Below are 20933 nucleotides of genomic sequence, written 5' to 3' on the forward strand. Positions count from 1 at the left end.
AATCTCTGTTGGTATGGTTGGCTGGTTTGTCTGGGGTGCCATGGATTTGGCACGGACGGTCGAGTATGCGGTCCAAGCCGGATGGTCCCCGATTGTTCCTTATATACGCCTTTTTCCGCTGACCGGACTTGGAGCCACTGAATCCGGCGTTGACAACAGTGTCATCGGTCTTGTCGCCATTGCTTCGGCGTTTGTGTCTGCTGCGTCGGAGCTTGTCGTTGCTGTTCTTGACCTCAGAGGGGCCTGCCTCGCTGGCTGTGTTTTTGCTACGAGCCAGCCAACTATCCTCACCCGCGCAAAAGCGAGTCATGAGTGCCGTGAGGGCTGCCATGGATTTTGGCTTTTCTTGGCCGAGGTGGCGGGCGAGCCACTCGTCACGGATGCTGTGTCTAAAGGCCGCTAGGGCTTCGGCGTCCGGACAGTCAATGATCTGGTTCTTTTTAGTTAGGAATCTAGTCCAGAATTTCCTGGCTGACTCTCCAGGCTGTTGGACTATGTGACTTAAGTCATCGGCGTCTGGTGGCCGGACATATGTTCCTTGGAAGTTGTCAAGAAAGGCTTCCTCCAAGTCCTCCCAGCTGCCGATGGAATTTTCAGCCAGGATGTTTAACCAGTGCCGAGCTGGCCCTTTGAGCTTTATTGGGAGGTATTTGATAGCATGGAGGTCATCTCCGCGGGCTATGTGAATGTGGAGAATAAAATCCTCGATCCATACCGCGGGTTCGGTTGTTCTGTCGTATGATTCAATATTGTCGGGTTTGAACCCTTCGGGGAATTCATGGTCCATTACTTCATCAGTGAATCACAGAGGGTGCGCGGCTCCTCTATATCGAGCTGCGTCGCGACGTAGCTCCGATGGAGTCCGTCTATGGTTATCGGCCCGAGAGTGACTCGGTTTGTCGCGTCCGAATAGGTAGCCGTCGTTGCGTGTCAAGGCACGTCCTCGCGATCCATAGATCGATCTTGTATGTCCTGCTCTACTGTCCAGGTATTGACGAAGGTCATATGTATAGCCCCGAGATGTCTTATCCTTGCCTTTACGGCGAGGTGGAATAGTCTATTTTTCGGCTCGGGTTGCCATTTTATCCCGGCCACGCGGTGGCCGATCGACCGCATTGCATGATGCTGGTGCGGGCTCTGGCGCCTCATCATCAAACTGAGGTAGCAATTTGCGCTTTGGGTAACTTTTGGCTAGGCGTCTAAGGCCGTATTCCTCTGTTGCCAGGACATCGGTCCATCAGTCATTGAGCAGGTCTTGATCAGCTTGAAGCTACTGCTGCTTATTTTCAGGCTCCTCGCAGTGGCTATTAGCTGAAGCTTAAAGCGCTCCTGCTCCAGAGGCTCCTCGGTCATGATGAACTCTTCGTTGCTGAGGCTCACCTCCTCCTCGGAGGGCGGACGATAACTACTGTCCTCCGAGTCTTCTTCTATGGCCTGTTCGTTAGGGCTGACATGCCTTGATTCCTGATTGTCTCGTTCGGCAGTTTGTTCATCGGCTTCTTCTGTGTATTTGGCACCATCCAGAGTGTTGTCGTCTCCTGTGTCGGTGTTGATGTCCCTACTACGGCGAGATTTAGAGCGGCGCCGCTGACGCCGGCGCTTTGGTTGTGTTTTAGGAGGGTCCTCCTTTGCTGGGTTTTCCTTGTCGTCGCCACTGTTATTTTTGGGCGTATCTACCATGTATACGTCGTATGAGGAAGTGGTCGTCCATCGTCCAGTAAATGGCGGGTTTTGGCCCTGCTCCTCATCGGCATCGTCGTCCATGCCGTCGATGTCTTCGGATCCGTAATTAAGCGTGTCGGTTAAATCTTCGGCTGTGGCTATAAAGTGGGTGGCGGGTGGGAAGCAAGATTCTCCATCATCAGCCCCTAGCTCGAACCGAACATAGTTCGGTTGTGAGTCCCCAGCCAAGGACAGGTTTTTTAATGAGTTTAGCACATCGCCCAAAGGTGAATGCTGAAAGATGTCTGCGGCGCCGAATTGGAAGATCGATAAATGATCATGTTCGGCATCCGCGGGCTCATATGGTTCAGAACTTATGACCGGAGATGAGTCCCATGAGTTTAGGTCCATGTGCGGCTCCAACGCCGCGGGATCCGTGGCCTCCATGGCAGGGTTGAGCTTCCCGTCCTTGGATGGCGCAGTATGCTCCGGATCTAAGGCCGGAGCAGTTACAGGAGCTATCTCCTGAAAGCGGTCCGACGACAAATTTAGGTCATGTTCATCAAGGTGACCAGGAGCGGTCGCCGCGGTCTCGAATCCGGCGAATATCAAGTCTCCACGGATGTCCGCGATGTAGTTCAAGCTCCCAAATCTGACCTGATGGCCAGGGGCGTAGCTGTTGATCTGTTCCAGGCGGCCAAGCGAGTTGGCCCGCAGTGCGAAGCCGCCGAATATGAAGATCTGTCCATGGAGGAAGGTTTCTCCTTGGACAGCATTGTCGTTGACGATTTAAGGGGCCATCATGAAGGAAATATGCCCTAGAGGCAATAATAAAGTTATTATTTATTTCCTTATATCATGATAAATGTTTATTATTCATGCTAGAATTGTATTAACCCGAAACATAATACTTGTGTGAATACATAGACAAACAGAGTGTCACTAGTATGCCTCTACTTGACTAGCTCGTTGATCAAACATGGTTACGTTTCCTAGCCATTGACATGAGTTGTCATTTGATTAAGGGGATAACATCATTAGGAGAATGATGTGATTGACTTGACCCATTCCGTTAGCTTAGCACACGATCGTTTAGTATTCTGCTATTGCTTTCTTCATGACTTATACATGTTCCTATGACTATGAGATTATGCAACTCCCATTTACCGGAGAACACTTTGTGTGTTACCAAACGTCACAACGTAACTGGGTGATTATAAAGGTGCTCTACAGGTGTCTCTGAAGGTAATTGTTGGGTTGGCGTATTTCGAGATTAGGATTTGTCACTCCGATTGTCGGAGAGGTATCTCTGGGCCCACTCGGTAAGGCACATCACTATAAGCCTTGTAAGCATTGCAACTAATGAGTTAGTTGTGGGATGATGTATTACGAAACGAGTAAAGAGACTTGCCGGTAATGAGATTGAACTAGGTATTGAGATACCGACGATCGAATCTCGGGCAAGTAACATACCGATGACAAAGGGAACAACGTATGTTGTTATGCGGTCTGACCGATAAAGATCTTCGTAGAATATGTGGGAGCCAATATGAGCATCCAGGTTCCGCTATTGGTTATTGACCAGAGACGTGTCTCGGTCATGTCTACATAGTTCTCGAACCCGTAGGATCCGCTCGCTTAAAGTTTCGATGATAGTTATATTATGAGTTTATGTGTTTTGATGTACCGAAGGTTGTTCGGAGTCCCGGATGTGATCACGGACATGACGAGGAGTCTCAAAATGGTTGAGACGTAAAGATCGATATATTGGACAACTATGTTTGGACACCGGAAAGGTTCCGGAAGGTTTCGGACATTTATCGAAGTACCGGGGGTTACCAGAACCCCCCGGTAACCAATGGGCCTTGTTGGGCCCTAGTGGAGAACGAGAGAGGCCGGCCAGGGTAAGAGGTGCACCCCCTCCCCTTGAGTCCGAACAGGACAAGGAGGGGGGGGGGGCGGCGCCCCCCTTGCCTTTCCCCTCTCCCACTCCTTCCTTCCCCCTCCTTCTTGGACTAGGAAAGGGAGGGGCAAACCTACTTGGAGTAGGTTTCCCCCTCCTAGGGCGCGCCACCCCCTTGGCCAGCCCTCTCCTCCTCCCCCTTTATATACGGAGGAGGGGGGCACCCCATGGACACAACAATTGATCTCTTGATCTCTTAGCCGTGTGCGGTGCCCCCCTCCACCATAATCCACCTCGATAATATCGTATCGGTGCTTAGGCGAAGCCCTGCGACGGTAGAACATCATCATCGTCACCATGCCGTCGTGCTGACGGAACTCTCCCTCAAAGCTCGGCTGGATCGGAGTTCGAGGGACGTCATCGAGCTGAACGTGTGCTGAACTCGGAGGTGCCGTGCGTTCGGTGCTTGATCGGTCGGATCGTGAAGACGTACGACTACATCAACCGCGTTGTGCTAACGCTTCCGCTTTCGGTCTACGAGGGTACGTGGACAACACTCTCCCCTCTCATAGCTATGCATCACCATGATCCTGTGTGTGCGTAGGAATTTTTTTGAAATTACTACGTTCCCCAACAGTGGCATCCGAGCCTGGTTTTATGCGTAGATGTTATATGCACGAGTAGAACACAAGTGAGTTGTGGGTGATATAAGTCATACTGCTTACCAGCATGTCATACTTTGGTTCGGTGGTATTGTTGGATGAAGCGGCACGGACCAACATTATGCGTAAGCTTACGCGAGACTGGTTCTACCAACGCACTTTGCACACAGGTGGCTGGCGGGTGTCAGTTCCTCCATCTTTAGTTGAACCGAGTGTGGCTACGCCCGCTCCTTGAGAAGGTTAAAACAACACTAACTTGACAAACTATCGTTGTGGTTTTGATGCGTAGGTAAGAACGGTTCTTGCTCAGCCTGTAGCAGCCACGTAAAACTTGCAACAACAAAGTAGAGGACGTCTAACTTGTTTTTGCAGGGCATGTTGTGATGTGATATGGTCAAGGCATGATGCTATATTTTATTGTATGAGATGATCATGTTTTGTAACCGAGTTATCGGCAACTGGCAGGAGCCATATGGTTGTCGCTTTATTGTATGCAATGCAATCGCCCTGTAATGCTTTACTTTATCACTAAGCGGTAGCGATAGTCGTAGAAGCATAAGTTGGCGAGACGACAACGATGCTATGATGGAGATCAAGGTGTCGCGCCGGTGACGATGGTGATCATGACGGTGCTTCGGAGATGGAGATCACAAGCACAAGATGATGATGGGCATATCATATCACTTATATTGATTGCATGTGATGTTTATCTTTTATGCATCTTATCTTGCTTTGATTGATGGTAGCATTATAAGATGATCTCTCACTAAATTATCAAGGTATAAGTGTTCTCCCTGAGTATGCACCGTTGCGAAAGTTCTTCGTGCTGAGACACCACGTGATGATCGGGTGTGATAGGCTCTACGTTCATATACAATGGGTGCAAAATAGTTGCACACGCGGAATACTCAGGTTAAACTTGATGAGCCTAGCATATAACAGATATGGCCTCAGAACACTGAGACCGAAAGGTCGAGCGTGAATCATATAGTAGATATGATCAACATAGTGATGTTCACCATTGAAACTACTCCATCTCACGTGATATCGGACATGGTTTAGTTGATTTGGATCACGTGATCACTTAGAGGATTAGAGGAATGTCTATCTAAGTGGGAGTTCTTAAGTAATATGATTAATTGAACTTAAATTTATCATGAACTTAGTACTGATAGTATTTTGCTTGTCTATGTTGATTGTAGATAGATGGCCCGTGCTGTTGTTCCGTTGAATTTTAATGCGTTCCTTGAGAAAGCAAAGTTGAAAGATGATGGTAGCAATTACACGGACTGGGTCCGTAACTTGAGGATTATCCTCATTGCTGCATAGAAGAATTACGTCCTGGAAGCACCGCTAGGTGCCAGACCTGCTGCAGGAGCAACACCAGATGTTATGAACGTCTGGCAGAGCAAAGCTGATGACTACTCAATAGTTCAGGGTGCCATGCTTTACGGCTTAGAACCGGGACTTCATCGATGTTTTGAATGTCATGGAGCATATGAGATGTTCCAGGAGTTGAAGTTAATATTTCAAGCAAATGCCCGGATTGAGAGATATGAAGTCTCCAATAAGTTCTACAGCTATAAGATGGATGAGAATAGTTCTGTCAGTGAGCATATACTCAGAATGTCTGGGTATAACAATCACTTGATTCAACTGGGAGTTAATCTTCCGGATGATAGCGTCATTGACAGAATTCTTCAATCACTGCCACCAAGCTACAAGAGCTTCATGATGAACTGTAACATGCAAGGGATGGATAAGACGATTCCCGAGCTCTTCGCAATGCTAAAGGCCGCGGAAGTAGAAATCAAAAAGGAGCATCAAGTGTTGATGGTCAACAAGACTACCAGTTTCAAGAAAAAGGGCAAGGGGAAGAAGAAGGGGAACTTCAAGAAGAACAACAAACAAGTTGCTGCTCAGGAGAAGAAACCCAAGTCTGGACCTAAGCCTGAGACTGAGTGCTTCTACTACAATAAGACTGGTCACTGGAAGCGGAACTGCCCCATGTATTTGGCGGATAAGAAGGATGGCAAGGTGAACAAAGGTATATGTGATATACATGTTATTGATGTGTACCTTACTAATGCTCGCAGTAGAACCTGGGTGTTTGATACTGGTTCTATTGCTAATATTTGCAACTCGAAACAGGGACTATGGATTAAGCGAAGATTGGCTAAGGACGAGGTGACGATGCGCCTGGGAAATGGTTCCAAAGTCGATGTGATCGCGGTCGGCACGCTACCTCTACATCTACCTTCGGGATTAGTTTTAGACCTAAATAATTGTTATTTGGTGCCCGCATTGAGCATGAACATCATATCTGGATCTTGTTTGATGTGAGATGGTTATTCATTTAAATCAGAGAATAATGGTTGTTCTATTTATATGAGTAATATCTTTTATGGTCATGCACCCTTGAAGAGTGGTCTATTTTTGTTGAATCTCGATAGTAGTGATACACATATTTATAATATTGAAGCCAAATGATGCAGAGTTGATAATGATAGTGCAACTTATTTGTGGCACTGCCGTTTAGGTCATATTGGTGTAAAGTGCATGAAGAAACTCCATACTGATGGACTTTTGGGACCACTTGATTATGAATCACTTGGTACTTGCGAACCGTGCCTCATGGGAAAGATGACTAAAACGCCGTTCTCTCGAACTATGGAGCGAGCAACAGATTTGTTGGAAATCATACATACAGATGTATGTGGTCCGATGAATGTTGAGGCTCACGGCGGGCATCGTTATTTTCTCACCTTCACAGATGATTTAAGCAGATATGGGTATATCTACTTAATGAAACATAAGTCCGAAACATTTGAAAAGTTCAAGGAATTTCAGAGTGAAGTTGAAAATCATCGTAACAAGAAAATAAAGTTTCTACGATTTGATCGTGGAGGAGAATATTTGAGTTACGAGTTTGGTCTTCATTTGAAACAATGCGGAATAGTTTCGCAACTCACGCCACCCGGAACACCACAGCGTAATGGTGTGTCCGAACGTCGTAATCGTACTTTACTAGATATGGTGCGATCTATGATGTCTCTTACTGATTTACCGCTATCGTTTTGGGGTTATGCTTTAGAGACGGCTGCATTCACGTTAAATAGGGCACCATCGAAATCCATTGAGACGACGCCTTATGAACTATGGTTTGGCAAGAAACCAAAGTTGTCGTTTCTTAAAGTTTGGGGCTGCGATGCTTATGTGAAAAAGCTTCAACCTGATAAGCTCGAACCCAAATTGGAGAAATGTATCTTCATAGGATACCCAAAGGAAACTGTTGGGTACACCTTCTATCACAGATCTGAAGGCAAGACTTTTGTTGCTAAATTTGGATCCTTTCTAGAGAAGGAGTTTCTCTCGAAAGAAGTGAGTGGGAGGAAAGTTGAACTTGATGAGGTAACTGTACCTGCTCCCTTATTGGAAAGTAGTTCATCACAGAAACCGGTTCCTGTGACACCTACACCAATTAGTGAGCAAGTTAATGATGATGATCATGAAACTTCATATCAAGTTGTTACTGAACCTCGTAGGTCAACCAGAGTAAGATCCGCACCAGAGTGGTATGGTAATCCTGTTCTGGAGGTTATGTTACTAGACCATGAAGAACCTACGAACTATGAAGAAGCGATGGTGAGCCCAGATTCCGCAAAATGGCTTGAGGCCATGAAATCTGAGATGGGATCCATGTATGAGAAAAAAGTATGGACTTTGGTTGACTTGCTCGATGATTGGCAAGCCATTGAGAATAAATGGATCTTCAAGAAGAAGACTGACGCTGACGGTAATGTTACTGTCTATAAAGCTCAACTTGTTGCAAAAGGTTTTCGACAAGTTCAAAGGATTTACTACGATGAGACTTTCTCACCCGTAACGATGCTTAAGTCTGTCCGAATCATGTTAGCAATTGCCGCATTTTATGATTATGAAATTTGGCAAATGGATGTCAAAACTGCATTCCTGAATGGATTTCTGGAAGAAGAGTTGTATATGATGCAACCGGAAGGTTTTGTCAATCCAAAGGGAGCTAACAAAGTGTGCAAGCTCCAACGATCCATTTATGGACTGGTGCAAGCCTCTCGAAGTTGGAATAAACGCTTTGATAGTGTGATCAAAGCATTTGGTTTTATACAGACTTTTGGAGAAGCCTGTATTTACAAGAAAGTGAGTGGGAGCTCTGTAGCATTTCTGATATTATATGTGGATGACATATTGCTGACTGGAAATGATATAGAATTTCTGGATAGCATAAAGGGATACTTGAATAAGAGTTTTCAATGAAAGACATCGGTGAAGCTGCTTATATATTGGGCATCAAGATCTATAGAGATAGACCAAGATGCTTAATTGGACTTTCACAAAGCACATACCTTGACAAAGTTTTGAAGAAGTTCAAAATGGATCAAGCAAAGAAAGGGTTCTTGCCTGTGTTACAAGGTGTGAAGTTGAGTAAGACTCAATGCCCAACCACTGCAGAAGATAGAGAGAAGATGAAAGATGTTCCCTATGCTTCAGCCATAGGCTCTATCATGTATGCAATGCTGTGTACCAGACCTGATGTGTGCCTTGCTATAAGTTTAGCAGGGAGGTACCAAAGTAATCCAGGAGTGGATCACTGGACAGCGGTCAAGAACACCTGAAATACCTGAAAAGGACTAAGGATATGTTTCTCGTTTATGGAGGTGACAAAGAGCTAGTCCTAAATGGTTACGTTGATGCAAGCTTTGATACTGATCCGGACGGTTCTAAATCGCAAACCGGATACGTGTTTACATTGAACGGTGGAGCTGTCAGTTGGTGCAGTTCTAAACAAAGCATTGTGGCGGGATCTACGTGTGAAGCGGAGTACATAGCTGCTTCAGAAGCAGCAAATGAAGGAGTCTGGATGAAGGAGTTCATATCCAATCTAGGTGTCATGCCTAGTGCATCGGGTCCAATGAAAATCTTTTGTGACAATACTGGTGCAATTGCCTTGGCAAAGGAATCCAGACTTCACAAGAGAACCAAGCACATCAAGAGACGCTTCAACTCCATCCGGGTTCTAGTCTAGGTGGGAGACATAGAAATTTGCAAGATACATACAGATCTGAATGTTGCACACCCGTTGACTAAGCCTCTTCCACGAGCAAAACATGATCAGCACCAAGGCTCCATGGGTGTTAGAATCATTACTGTGTAATCTAGATTATTGACTCTAGTGCAAGTGGGAGACTGAAGGAAATATGCCCTAGAGTTAATAATAAAGTTATTATTTATTTCCTTATATCGTGATAAATGTTTATTATTCATGCTAGAATTGTATTAACCGGAAACATAATATATGTGTGAATACATAGACAAACAAAGTGTCACTAGTATGCCTCTACTTGACTAGCTCGTTGATCAAAGATGGTTATGTTTCCTAGCCATTGACATGAGTTGTCATTTGATTAAGGGGATCACATCATTAGGAGAATGATGCGATTGACTTGACCCATTCCGTTAGCTTAGCACACGATCGTTTAGTATTCTTCTATTGCTTTCTTCATGATTTATACATGTCCCTGTGACTATGAGATTATGCAACTCCCATTTACCGGAGGAACACTTTGTGTGTTACCAAACGTCACAACGTAATTGGGTGATTATAAAGGTGCTTTACAGGTGTCTCCGAAGGTACTTGTTGGGTTGGCGTATTTCGAGATTAGGATTTGTCACTCCGATGGTCGGAGAGGTATCTCTGGGCCCACTCGGTAATGCACATCACTATAAGCCTTGCAAGCATTGCAACTAATGAGTTAGTTGCGGGATGATGTATTACGGAACGAGTCAAGAGACTTGCCGGTAACGAGATTGAACTAGTTATTGAGATACCGACGATCGAATCTCGGGCAAGTAACATACCGATGACAAAGGGAACAACGTATGTTGTTATGCGGTCTGACCGATAAAGATCTTTGTAGAATATGTGGGAGCCAATATGAGCATCCAGGTTCCGCTATTGGTTATTGACCGGAGATGTGTCTCGGTCATGTCTACATAGTTCTCGAACCCGTAGGGTCCGCACGCTTAAAGTTTCGATGACAATTATATTATGAGTTTATGTGTTTTGATGTACCGAAGGTTGTTCGGAGTCCCGGATGTGATCACGGACATGACGAGGAGTCTCGAAATGTTCGAGACGTAAAGATCGATATATTGGACTACTATGTTTGGACACTGGAAAGGTTTCGGACATTTATCGGAGTACCGGGGTTACCGGAACCCCCCCCGGGAACTAATGGGCCTTGTTGGGCCCTAGTGGAGAGAGAGAGAGGGGCCGGCCAGGGCAAGAGGGGCGCCCCCTCCCCTTCAGTCCGAATAGGACAAGGAAGGGGGGCGCCCCCTTGCCTTTCCCGTCTCCCACTCCTTCATTCCCCCTCCTTCTTGGACTAGGAAAGGGAGGGGCAAACCTACTTGGAGTAGTTTTCCCCTCCTAGGGCGCGCCACCCCCTTGGCCGGCCCTCTCCTCCTCCCCCTTTATATACGGAGGAGGGGGGCACCCCATAGACACAACAATTGATCTCTTGATCTCTTAGTCATGTGCGGTGCCCCCCTCCACCATAATCCATCTCGATAATATCGTAGCGGTGCTTAGGCGAAGACCTGCGTCGGTAGAACATCATCATTGTCACCACGCCGTCGTGCTAACGGAACTCTCCCTCAAAGCTCGGCTCGATCGGAGTTCGAGGGACGTCATCGAGCTGAACGTGTGCTGAACACGGAGGTGCCGTGCGTTCGGTACTTGATCGGTCGGATCGTGAAGACGTACGACTACATCAACCGCGTTGTGCTAACGCTTCTGCTTTCGGTCTACGAGGCTACGTGGACAACACTCTCCCCTCTCGTTGCTATGCATCACCATGATCCTGTGTGTGCGTAGGAATTTTTTTGAAATTACTATGTTCCCCAACACATCAAACCTTTTGGGGACGGCACAGTGGAACTCTCAATGAATGCACCAATGTTGGTGTCAAAACCGGCGGATCTCGGGTAGGGGGTCCTGAACTGTGCGTCTAAGGTCGATGGTAACAGGAGATAGGGGACACGATGTTTACCCAGGTTCGGGCCCTCTCTATGAAGGTAATACCCTACTTCCAGCTTGATTGATCTTGATGTATATGAGTATTACAAGAGTTGATCTACCGCGAGATCGTAATGGCTAAACCTTAGAAGTCTAGCCTGTTTATATAGGCATCGGGAGGATCTAGGGTTACACAAGGTCGGTTACAAAGAAAAAGAATCTACATATTTGGTCGCCAAGCTTGCCTTCCATGCCAAGGAGAGTCCCATCCAGACACGGGTGCAGTCTTCGGTCTTCATATCTTCACAACCCATCAGTCCGGCCCATGGCTAATAGGCCAGACGCCCGAGGACCCCTTAATCCAGGACTCCCTCACTCGAGGTGGGTGATCTCATCCTACGGCGGGTGCTCTCCAGGGAAGGGCTGCATAAGCTTTCACCCATGTGGGAGGGCCCGTTTAGGGTCGCTCGCATCTCCAGGCCTGGCGCCACGCGCCTGGAGACGCAGGACGGTATCCCCATCCAGAACGCCTAGAACATCCAGCACCTCCGGAAGTTCTACACAGGTAGCAAGGCCCGGTGCTTGTGAAGGTCTCCGCTCGTGACACTCTCGCGTAATAATGAGTGGGGCTGTACATGCCCCGGAGTCTCCAGAGTGCCGCCCTCCGGCCTCGGGGGCTCCCTCCCACGTCCTAGTGGCAGCACTTCGCTCCGCGTTGGTGAGAAGACTAGACTAGGAGCCAGACGCGGCCGTTCACTTGCTTTCTGTAGTTGGTTTGCAACCTTTTAGTGGAATTTGGAGCTCTGGCATTTCTCGAGTGTTTAGCTGGATTTTCTCCTTTACTTCGCTTGCTTCTTCGCCCTTAGAACGGCAGTTGCCCGTTGCTCTCCCTCACGCGCCTCGTGCGGGGGCTGGGCAGGTATGCCCGTGCGCTGGGCCAGCCCACACCGCGAACACACCTCGCCAAAGCCCTGTCACGCCAGAGCTTCGGCTTCCTTGATCTTCGCAAGGCGCCCTCGAATAAGCCCAAGATTTGCGCACCCGCTTAGGTCCGTGCCCCCGGGGACCGTGACATGATGCATTAAGCCACGATTGCATACCTGAGGGCTCGCGCGAGGAAGAACAAGGCGCCCGATGGATTTTTCTAACAAAACTCACAGCTTTATGACATCTCACGAGGCCAGTGGCCCCAGGGTCGGCGGCAAGGAGGCCTCACCAGATTCCAAAGGGAGGCTACCCCAAGCGTATCGAGCTAGGTTACTCTCTGTATCTACGCGGAGCACGAACACCGTGGCATAACATGAGAACGATAAACATAGCATAATGTCATAAAGTACCATGGTTCATTACACGCCCCTGCGGTGCCCCCCTACTTTTTTCAAGTGCAGGAAGAAAGGAAAGGTTAAACAAAAGCAGCCCGCGCGGCCGCAGCAGCACGATTCCTGGCTCCATGGGCTTCCCGGACTCAGCCAGAGCCCTCTTTGCGCTTCACCGGAGCATGGCGACGGGATGACCCGCCACCGTCCTCGAAGCGAGCCCGGCGACGTGGTGGCTGGTCGTAGCCACTACTGCTGGTGCTCTCACTGGAGGAGGAGCTGCCACTGCTGGACGAGCCACGACCGTGGCCGAGAGCAAGCTCGCCCTCAGCATCGTCGCGGCCGTCATCAAGGCCAAGCTCCGAGCATGTTTTGTTGGATTCTGGCAGTAGCTCAGTGACCATGTTTTGTAGAGCTTGACATGTACATGCTTTTCATGCCCTCCGATGCCATGAGATGTTCCTGTAGCATATACTATTGTTGTCTCAAAGTATGCATCATGAATATGTTTTCAGCTTGCTCTGTTTTTCACCAAGTCTGAGAATCTATTATGACTTGCAATCTTGTCTTGATGAATGCCATTGATCTAGGGGTTATCTGGAGATTCTTAGTAATCATGTTTTGCCATGTATGACCTGTACTTTAATTCCATGCTTTTGGTTGCTATGATCTTGCACTTTAACATATTTGTTTCTTGCCTCGAACGTGTCAACATGTTATTCCTGCTCACATGTATTCCCTGTTTTTCACCAAGTCATAATCTGTGTTATAAAGTTGCTTTTTGCATTGATCATATTGGTATGATCTTGATGCCTATGAATCTGAAGCTTGATGATATTTGAAGTATGTCATCTTTAATTAAGTGCATATCAAGTTTGTGTCCATATGTTTCCTGTAGCATGTTGTTTCCTTGATTGCAAAGTGCTTAGTTGCTGTTTTGTGCAGATTGTGTTTCAAACTTGTATTGAATGTATGTGTGGAACCGTGGCTCCGTTTGGAGCATGCTCTACATGAAACTTGCTTGGTTTTGCATGTAATTTCATCATGCCATGTTGCATACATGTTTTGATGTGTTTGTGATTGTGTTTTGCTTGCATTTGCATCAATGCCATGTTTAACTTGTTTTGCTCATATCTTCTAGGCCGTAGCTCCGAATTAAATGAACATTATATGTAACTTGACTAGAAAGACGCGTAGATCATCATGGTGTACTTTAACTTGCTGTTTAACAAATTCAACATAATGTGTTATTCAGATCTGGACCAATTTCGAAATTTGCATATGGGGAGTTTCCGGAATTGTTGTATGTTGATTTCGGCCTCATTTAAACTTGCTTTGATGTGTGGTTCTTATATGCATCATCTCATGCCATGAGTAGCATCATGTAGCCTTGTCATGCATCATACTTGGTTGAGCATCATGTCATATTTATGTGTTGCGTGTTTACCATGTTGTTTTCTTCTTTTCGGTTGCGCTTCTTCTCGATAGTTCGTGTTTCGTTGCGATCGTGAGGATTCGTTCGACTTCGCTTGGTTCGTCTACGCCGTTCATCTTCTTCATGGACTCGATCTTCTTTCTAGCGGGATTTCAGGAAAGATGACCGTCACCTTGGATCTCACTACTATCTTTGCTATGCTAGTTATCCCGATGCTATCGCTATGTCGCGCTACCTACCACTTGTTCATCAAGCCTCCCAATATGCCATGAAACAGCCTCTAACCTTTTTACCATCCCAGCAAACCATTGTTTGGCTATGTTACCGCTTTGCTTAGCCCCTCTTATAGCGTTGCTAGTAGTAGGTGCAGTTGCAGGTTGTTCCATGTTGGGACATGGATATCATGGTTATCATGGGATATCACAATATCTCTTATTTAATTAATGCATCTATATACTTGGTAAAGGGTGGAAGGCTTGGTATTTTGCCTGGTGTTTTGTTCCACTCTTGCAGCCCTAGTTTCCGTCATACCGGTACAATGTTCCTTGATTTTGCGTCCCTAACACGGTGAGGGTTTATGGGCCCCTCTTGACAGTTCGCTTTGAATAACACTCTTCCAGCAAGGCCCAACATTGGTTTTACCATTGTCGGTGTCCTGGGAATGGGGGTGCCCAAACTAGCCTGCCTGCGGCCCACGGCGTGGCTCCACCAACGGCCTAGTATGACCCAGCTTCGGCAGCAACTACTCAAGACCCTCGCGAGGCGGACGACACCAAGACCTCCCTGGGGGTGGCCTCGCTAGGCTGGCTCCCGACGATCGGAGATAACTACGCAGGGGGCACCTCACGAGGCTCGCGTGACGTGAGCCATGACGACCAAGGCCAGGCGGGCGCCAGCAGGCGCAGTGTACCAGTGTCCTCTTTGGCGCTAAAGAGTCAAGCACAGGCGAGGAGTCCCGAGGCATCATGCAAAGGTTTCCATATCGATGCAACAAGACCAAGACCAGCAGGACGGCAGGACGGAGGTCATCGCGGAGCCCACAACAGCGTCACCACCAGAGCCTTTGGCACGCAAAGACTACTTTTGTCAGTATAGGTTGAACAAGTTGTCTCCCTTCAAAATTGGCCGCTGTGGGATCCCTTCCCGCCTACATTTGGGAAGAGGACAAGGGCCTCTATAAATAGGACTAGCCACCACCGTAGGAGGGGAGGAATCTTGGATCAGATCCATTCCACCCTCACACCCACTAGCTCATCGAGCTCAAGAACACCTCTCGTCCGGAGGCTGTTAATCCACTATACTAATATATCCTCAGCCCTCGAGGCAATCCACCACCACACTGGAGTAGGGTATTACTCCACGCGGTGGCCTGAACCAGTATAAACCTCGGTGTCCCATGTTCTTTAGGGCTCGATGAGCTGGGCCGTGGAATCTTTGGGTAGGCAGGCTGGGGAGAAAGAGTCCTTCGTGTGCACCCCAGAGTTCGAACCTCTCAAGGGTGTGCGGAACCCTGAATCCGACATTTGCCACGCCAGGTAGGGGTTCGCCGAAGCTTTTCCTCCGTCGATCCGCGCACCACCCCTCCACCGCTTCCATGGCTGATGCTGGTCGAGCCCGTGCTGAGTGCCGAGCCTCTCTCAACGCTCGCGTCGCCCAGACGGCGCCTGTCGGCGAGCCTCCCCGTCGCTCTCCATCACCTGCTGCCAACGCCGCCACCAGCCCGGCGGGGAACGAACATCAGGCTTCATCACTGAACCCCTCTATGTGGTGGGACGGACGCACCGCCACCCCGTCGCTGACTCCGGCTGTCTCGTCGTCCCACGCTCGCCGCGGGCCCACTGACGCACATGCTGCTCTGCTCATGGCGCGCGAGCTCCTGCGCTACCGCCCCGTCGAGAACCTCTACGAGGACTGGCTGGACCGCATCGCCGAGCTCGTCAGCGCCGCTGGGGGCTCTCCTACGCCATCCCTCTCGCTGCCTCGTCTGCCTCCTGCTACGGGCGACGTGGCCCACGGAGCGCCTCCACCACCTCCGTGTCAAGACGTCGCCCTCGCACCAAGACGCGCAGCCCCGCGGCGCGACCCACCGCGCAGGGCGCCCGCGCGTGAAGAAGGAAGATGCCAGGAGGTCCCTCGGCCGCAAGAAGATGCTCCTGCACTCCCAGCACCACCACGTCAAGACCGTGCGCCTCCTGTGGTGGTGGCGCGTGGGTACCAAGACCAGGCTCTGCCTCCACGACGGGCTCCAGTGACTACAGCAGGCTGCCATGCCTTCACTCCCGAGCTGCGCAGCATCGTCTGGCCTGGGAAGTTCAAGCCCGGCCTACCTCCGCGCTACGACGGCACCCTCGACCATACTGAGTTCCTGCAGCTCTACAAGCTGAGCATCGAGGCAGCCAACAACGACGAGAAAGTCATGGCGAACTGGTTTCCCATGGCTCTCAAAGACGGCGCGCGCTCGTGGCTCCTGAACTTGCCCGCGGGATCGATCTCCTCCTGGGGAGAGATGCGCGAGCGTTTCGCCGCCAACTTCCAGGGCACTCTCGGCCGCCCGCCGGCCGCGGGTGACTTGTGGCGCATCAAGCAGTAGCCGGGGGAAACCCTGCAGAAGTACATCCAATGCTTCAACAACGTTCGCCTCAAGATCCCCAAGGTGACGGACGAGGCCATCATTTCCGTGTTCTCTAATGGCATCTGCGATGTCAAGATGAAGGAGGAGCTCCCCATACACGAGGACCTATGCACGGCTATGGAGATGTTCAACATGGCGACCAAGTGCGCGAGAGCTGAGGAAGGGCGCCTTTCCCTCCTCGAGCTTCCAGCTGCCGACCCAGAAGACAAGAAGGTCAAGACCAAGGATGTGAAGCGCAAGGGAGCGGCCGTGCTCGCGGCTGAACCAGAGATGAAGCGCGGTTGTGACCACCCGGAGTCGTCCAAGGGCAGCCATCCGTTCTGCGTCTTCCACAATGTACACAGCCACAACAACAACGATTATCATGAGCTCAGGGCCATCCGCAATGGGCGCTTCGGTCGATGCCCCGAGCGCAATGACCGAGGCTACGGCCGAGGAGGAGGACGAAGTGGAGGATGCTGGGACGACTGCGGCCCCCGCCAGGAGTGGCGCGACCAGCCTCATGAGGACTGTTGGCAGGACCAGCCTCGCGAGGGCGCCTAGAGGGATCAGCCTCGTGAGGACCGTCCTCAAGGTAAGGCTGGCCTCCCTCCGCTGTCACCACCGCCAAGGAGGAACGACGACCATTACCAGGACGAGGCGGCTAGGGGCTTCCAGGAGCCGCGCGCCATCGCCCGCATCTTTGTGGTGCTCAGGCCCTAGCCTCCCAGCGCATCTTCAAGCAGTTTGCTCGTGAGGTGAATGCGGCCCTCCCCAGGCTCGAGGCCACGTGCCCACTCAGGTGGTCCAAGTGCACCATTACCTTTAGCTCGTCCGACCAGCTCAATTGCGCGGCAACTGCCGGCGCCCTCCCGATGCTTTGCTCGCCCATCATCAGCAATGTCCTTGTCACCAAGACCCTCATCGATGGCGGTGTAGGACTCAACGTTCTCTCCATCGATACGTTCGACCGCCTCCAAGTGCCATATGATCAGCTGCAGCCGACCAACCCCTTCTCAGGAGTGACCGACGGCTTCACCACCCTGATAGGGCAGATCCGCCTCCCGGTCACCTTCGGCAAGCGCGAAAACTACCGCACCGAGATCATTGACTTCGAGGTCGCCCACATTCCGGTCGCCTGCGAAGACTTGCCTGCCTGCGGCCCACAGCATGGCTCCACCAACGGCCCGGTACGGCCCAGCTTCGGCAGCAACTACTCAAGATCCTCGCGAGCGGCCAAGCCTCGCAAGGCGGACAACACCAAGACCTCCTTGGGGGCGGCCTCGCTAGGCTGGCTCCCGAGGAGCAGATATATCTATGCAGGGGGCACCTCGCAAGGTTCGCGTGACGTGAGCCATGACGACCAAGGCCAGGCGGGCGCCAGCGGGCGCAGTGTACCAGTTTCCTCTTTGGCGCTAAAGAGGCAAGCACAGGCGAGGAGTCCCGAGGCATCAGGCAAATGTTTCCATATCGGTGCAACAAGATCAAGACTAGTAGGATGGCAGGACGGAGGTCATCGTGGAGCCCACAGCAGCATCACCACTAGAGCCTTTGGCATGCGAAGACTACTTTTGTCAGGATAGCTAGTACCAGTTGTCTCCCTTCAAAAATCGCCATTGTGGGATCCCTTCCCGCCTACATTTGGGAAGAGGACCAGGGCCTCTATAAATAGGACTAGCCACCACCGTAGGAGGGGAGGAATCTTGGATCGGATCCATTCCACCCTCACACCCACTAGCTCATCGAGCTCCAGAACACCTCTTCTCCGGAGGTTATTCATCCACTGTACTAGTTCATCCTCAGCCCTTGAGGCAATCCACCACCACACTGGAGTAGGGTATTACACCACGCAGTGGTGCAAACCAGTATAAACTTCTATGTCCCGTGTTCTTTGTGGCTCGATGAGCTGGGCCGTGGAATCGTTGGGTAGGCAGGCTGGGGAGAAAGTGTCCTTCATGCGCACCCCAGAGTTCGAACCTCTCAAGGGTCTGCGGAACTCTGAATCCGACAACCATTTGCCTAATAACAACTAAAACTTGCATCGGGACTTTTCGGACCCCGAGGACTTAATTTACGACTCGAGCCAGTGCTCCTCATGAGTGTTGGTCCAAACCGGGCAGCCTGCGAGGCCACCTCGGGGAAACTCAAGGGCCAGTTTTACTCGTAGCTTAACCCATCTGATCATGGCCTGAGACGAGATACGCGCGGCTACTGTCAAGGTGTCGGCACATACGGAGGTCTTGCTGGTTTTGTTTTACCATTGCCGAAATGTCTTGTGCACCGGGATTCCGAGTCTGATCGGAGGGTCCCGAGATGGAGGATTGTCTCCGTGGATCGTGGGCTTGTCATGGGCTAAATTTGGACACCCCTGCAGGGTTTAAACTTTTGAGAGCCGTGCCTTCAGTTATGTGGTAGATGGGAATTTTTAATATCCTGTGTGTAGAGAACTTGACACCAGATTCAAAATAAAATACACCAACCGCATCCGTAACCGTGACGGTCTCTTTTTGAGTGAGTCGAGAAGAGAACGCGATGCGGTTATGTTTGAACGGAACTAGTTCATGATCACTTCTTGGTCATTACTAGTTTGCGACCCTTTGTGTAGTTTCTCATCTTACTCTTGTACTCGTAAGTTAGCCACCATACAATGCTTAGCCGCTTGCTGCAACCTCACCACTTATCCCTCCCATTCCCATTAAGCTTTGCTAGTCTTGATACCCATGGTAATGGGATTGCTGAGTCCTCGTGGCTCACAGATTATTACAACAACAGTTGCAGGTACAGGTAATGTGATGATCATGACGCGAGAGCGATATTTACTTGTTTTGGAGTTCTTCTACTTCTCTGTCAATCGTGGGATAGGTTCCTGGTCGGCAGCCTGGGCTAGCAGGGTGGATGTCGTTTGAGTTTCTGTTTGTGTTTCATCCGTAGTCGAATGTTGATATCATGTATGATGTTTGATGTATTCTTGTCGCATTGTATGCCTTTGTATGTATTCCCAACTATTATGTAATGGTACGATGTAATGATATCCAGGTTGCAAAAGCGTTTCAATATGCGGCTCTATCCTTGGTGGGACCTTCGAGTTTCTCTCGGATAGGATCGCATATTGGGCGTGACAGTATGATCCCACTTCTTTCAAGGGAACACAAGCTCAACATGATCTTCCACCACAAGACCACAAGCTAAAAGGCAAGGACTAGCTTCAAGAAGAGATTGAGTTATTTGAAGAAGCTCCTAAGGCCATGGTCAAGTGGGTTCCCAAGACTACGTCAAGCTCTACATCATCAAGTTCAACTACAACTCCAAGGATTCCCATCAAGTTGATGTGGATCCCAAAGAAAAAGAACTAGTGTATTCTTGAGAGTAACTCCGCTAACATACTTCAGTCATATTCATTTTGGCAAGGACTTGTGCAATCAACTTTCATATCTTGCACTAGTTCATGGAGTCACAAACCCTCTTCTTGGTAAGACAAGGGACAAGGTAACCTAATGCTTTAACGGACATCATCATATGTGCAATTCACTCTATGTCTATGGATATCCTTGTATGTTCCTTGTGGGACAAACCCGTGTAGGTATTGAAAGTGCAACACTCCAATGGTTTGCTCCAAATGATCTACATCAACATAGAGCATCCGCATCTTCACTATCTACATGAAGTCATCATCAACAAAACCCAAGGTTAGTTCATCCCTCTTAGGGGGATATCACATCTAGGGGGAGGTTTGCTCTAAAAAATTGAGCTAAAGCAACTCTAATCATGTGAACACATTAAACGATGAGTATGACCTAAGATCAAATGTTCTCATTTGACTCCAAAGTCAATATACTCATGTATAGATGACCTAGTCATTGCCAATTGCTTGATAGACGCTAGAATTGTTTGTGCATGCTTTGCCACATATTTCATTTGCTATCTTATTGTGTGAGCATGTTGGTTGCATAATTTCTCCATTCAAGGACATCCATTTGTTGGTTTGATTGTCTTGCTTTTCATTGGCCAAATGGATGGACAAGAATGCCTAAGAACCTTCTCTAGCTATCTATGCTTTTCTCGTCTCAAAATCTATTCATGCTAGATCACAAAAAATTGAACAAGTCTTGTTCGGACCCTCCAGGTGAGGAGCACTCGGAGCCACCGATTCTTTAAGGGCTGGTTTCCAAAACCTTCTTGTGCATTTCGGTCAGACCAACAATTCCAACTTGATCACACCGAAAGCACTAGACATATCTAGGTTTTCATCTCGGTGATACCGATTAGAATGAATCAGTCCCACCGAGTTGC

The sequence above is a fragment of the Aegilops tauschii genome, chromosome 2, assembly GCF_002575655.3.
Source record: "Aegilops tauschii subsp. strangulata cultivar AL8/78 chromosome 2, Aet v6.0, whole genome shotgun sequence".
Classification (NCBI taxonomy): Eukaryota; Viridiplantae; Streptophyta; class Magnoliopsida; order Poales; family Poaceae; genus Aegilops; species Aegilops tauschii.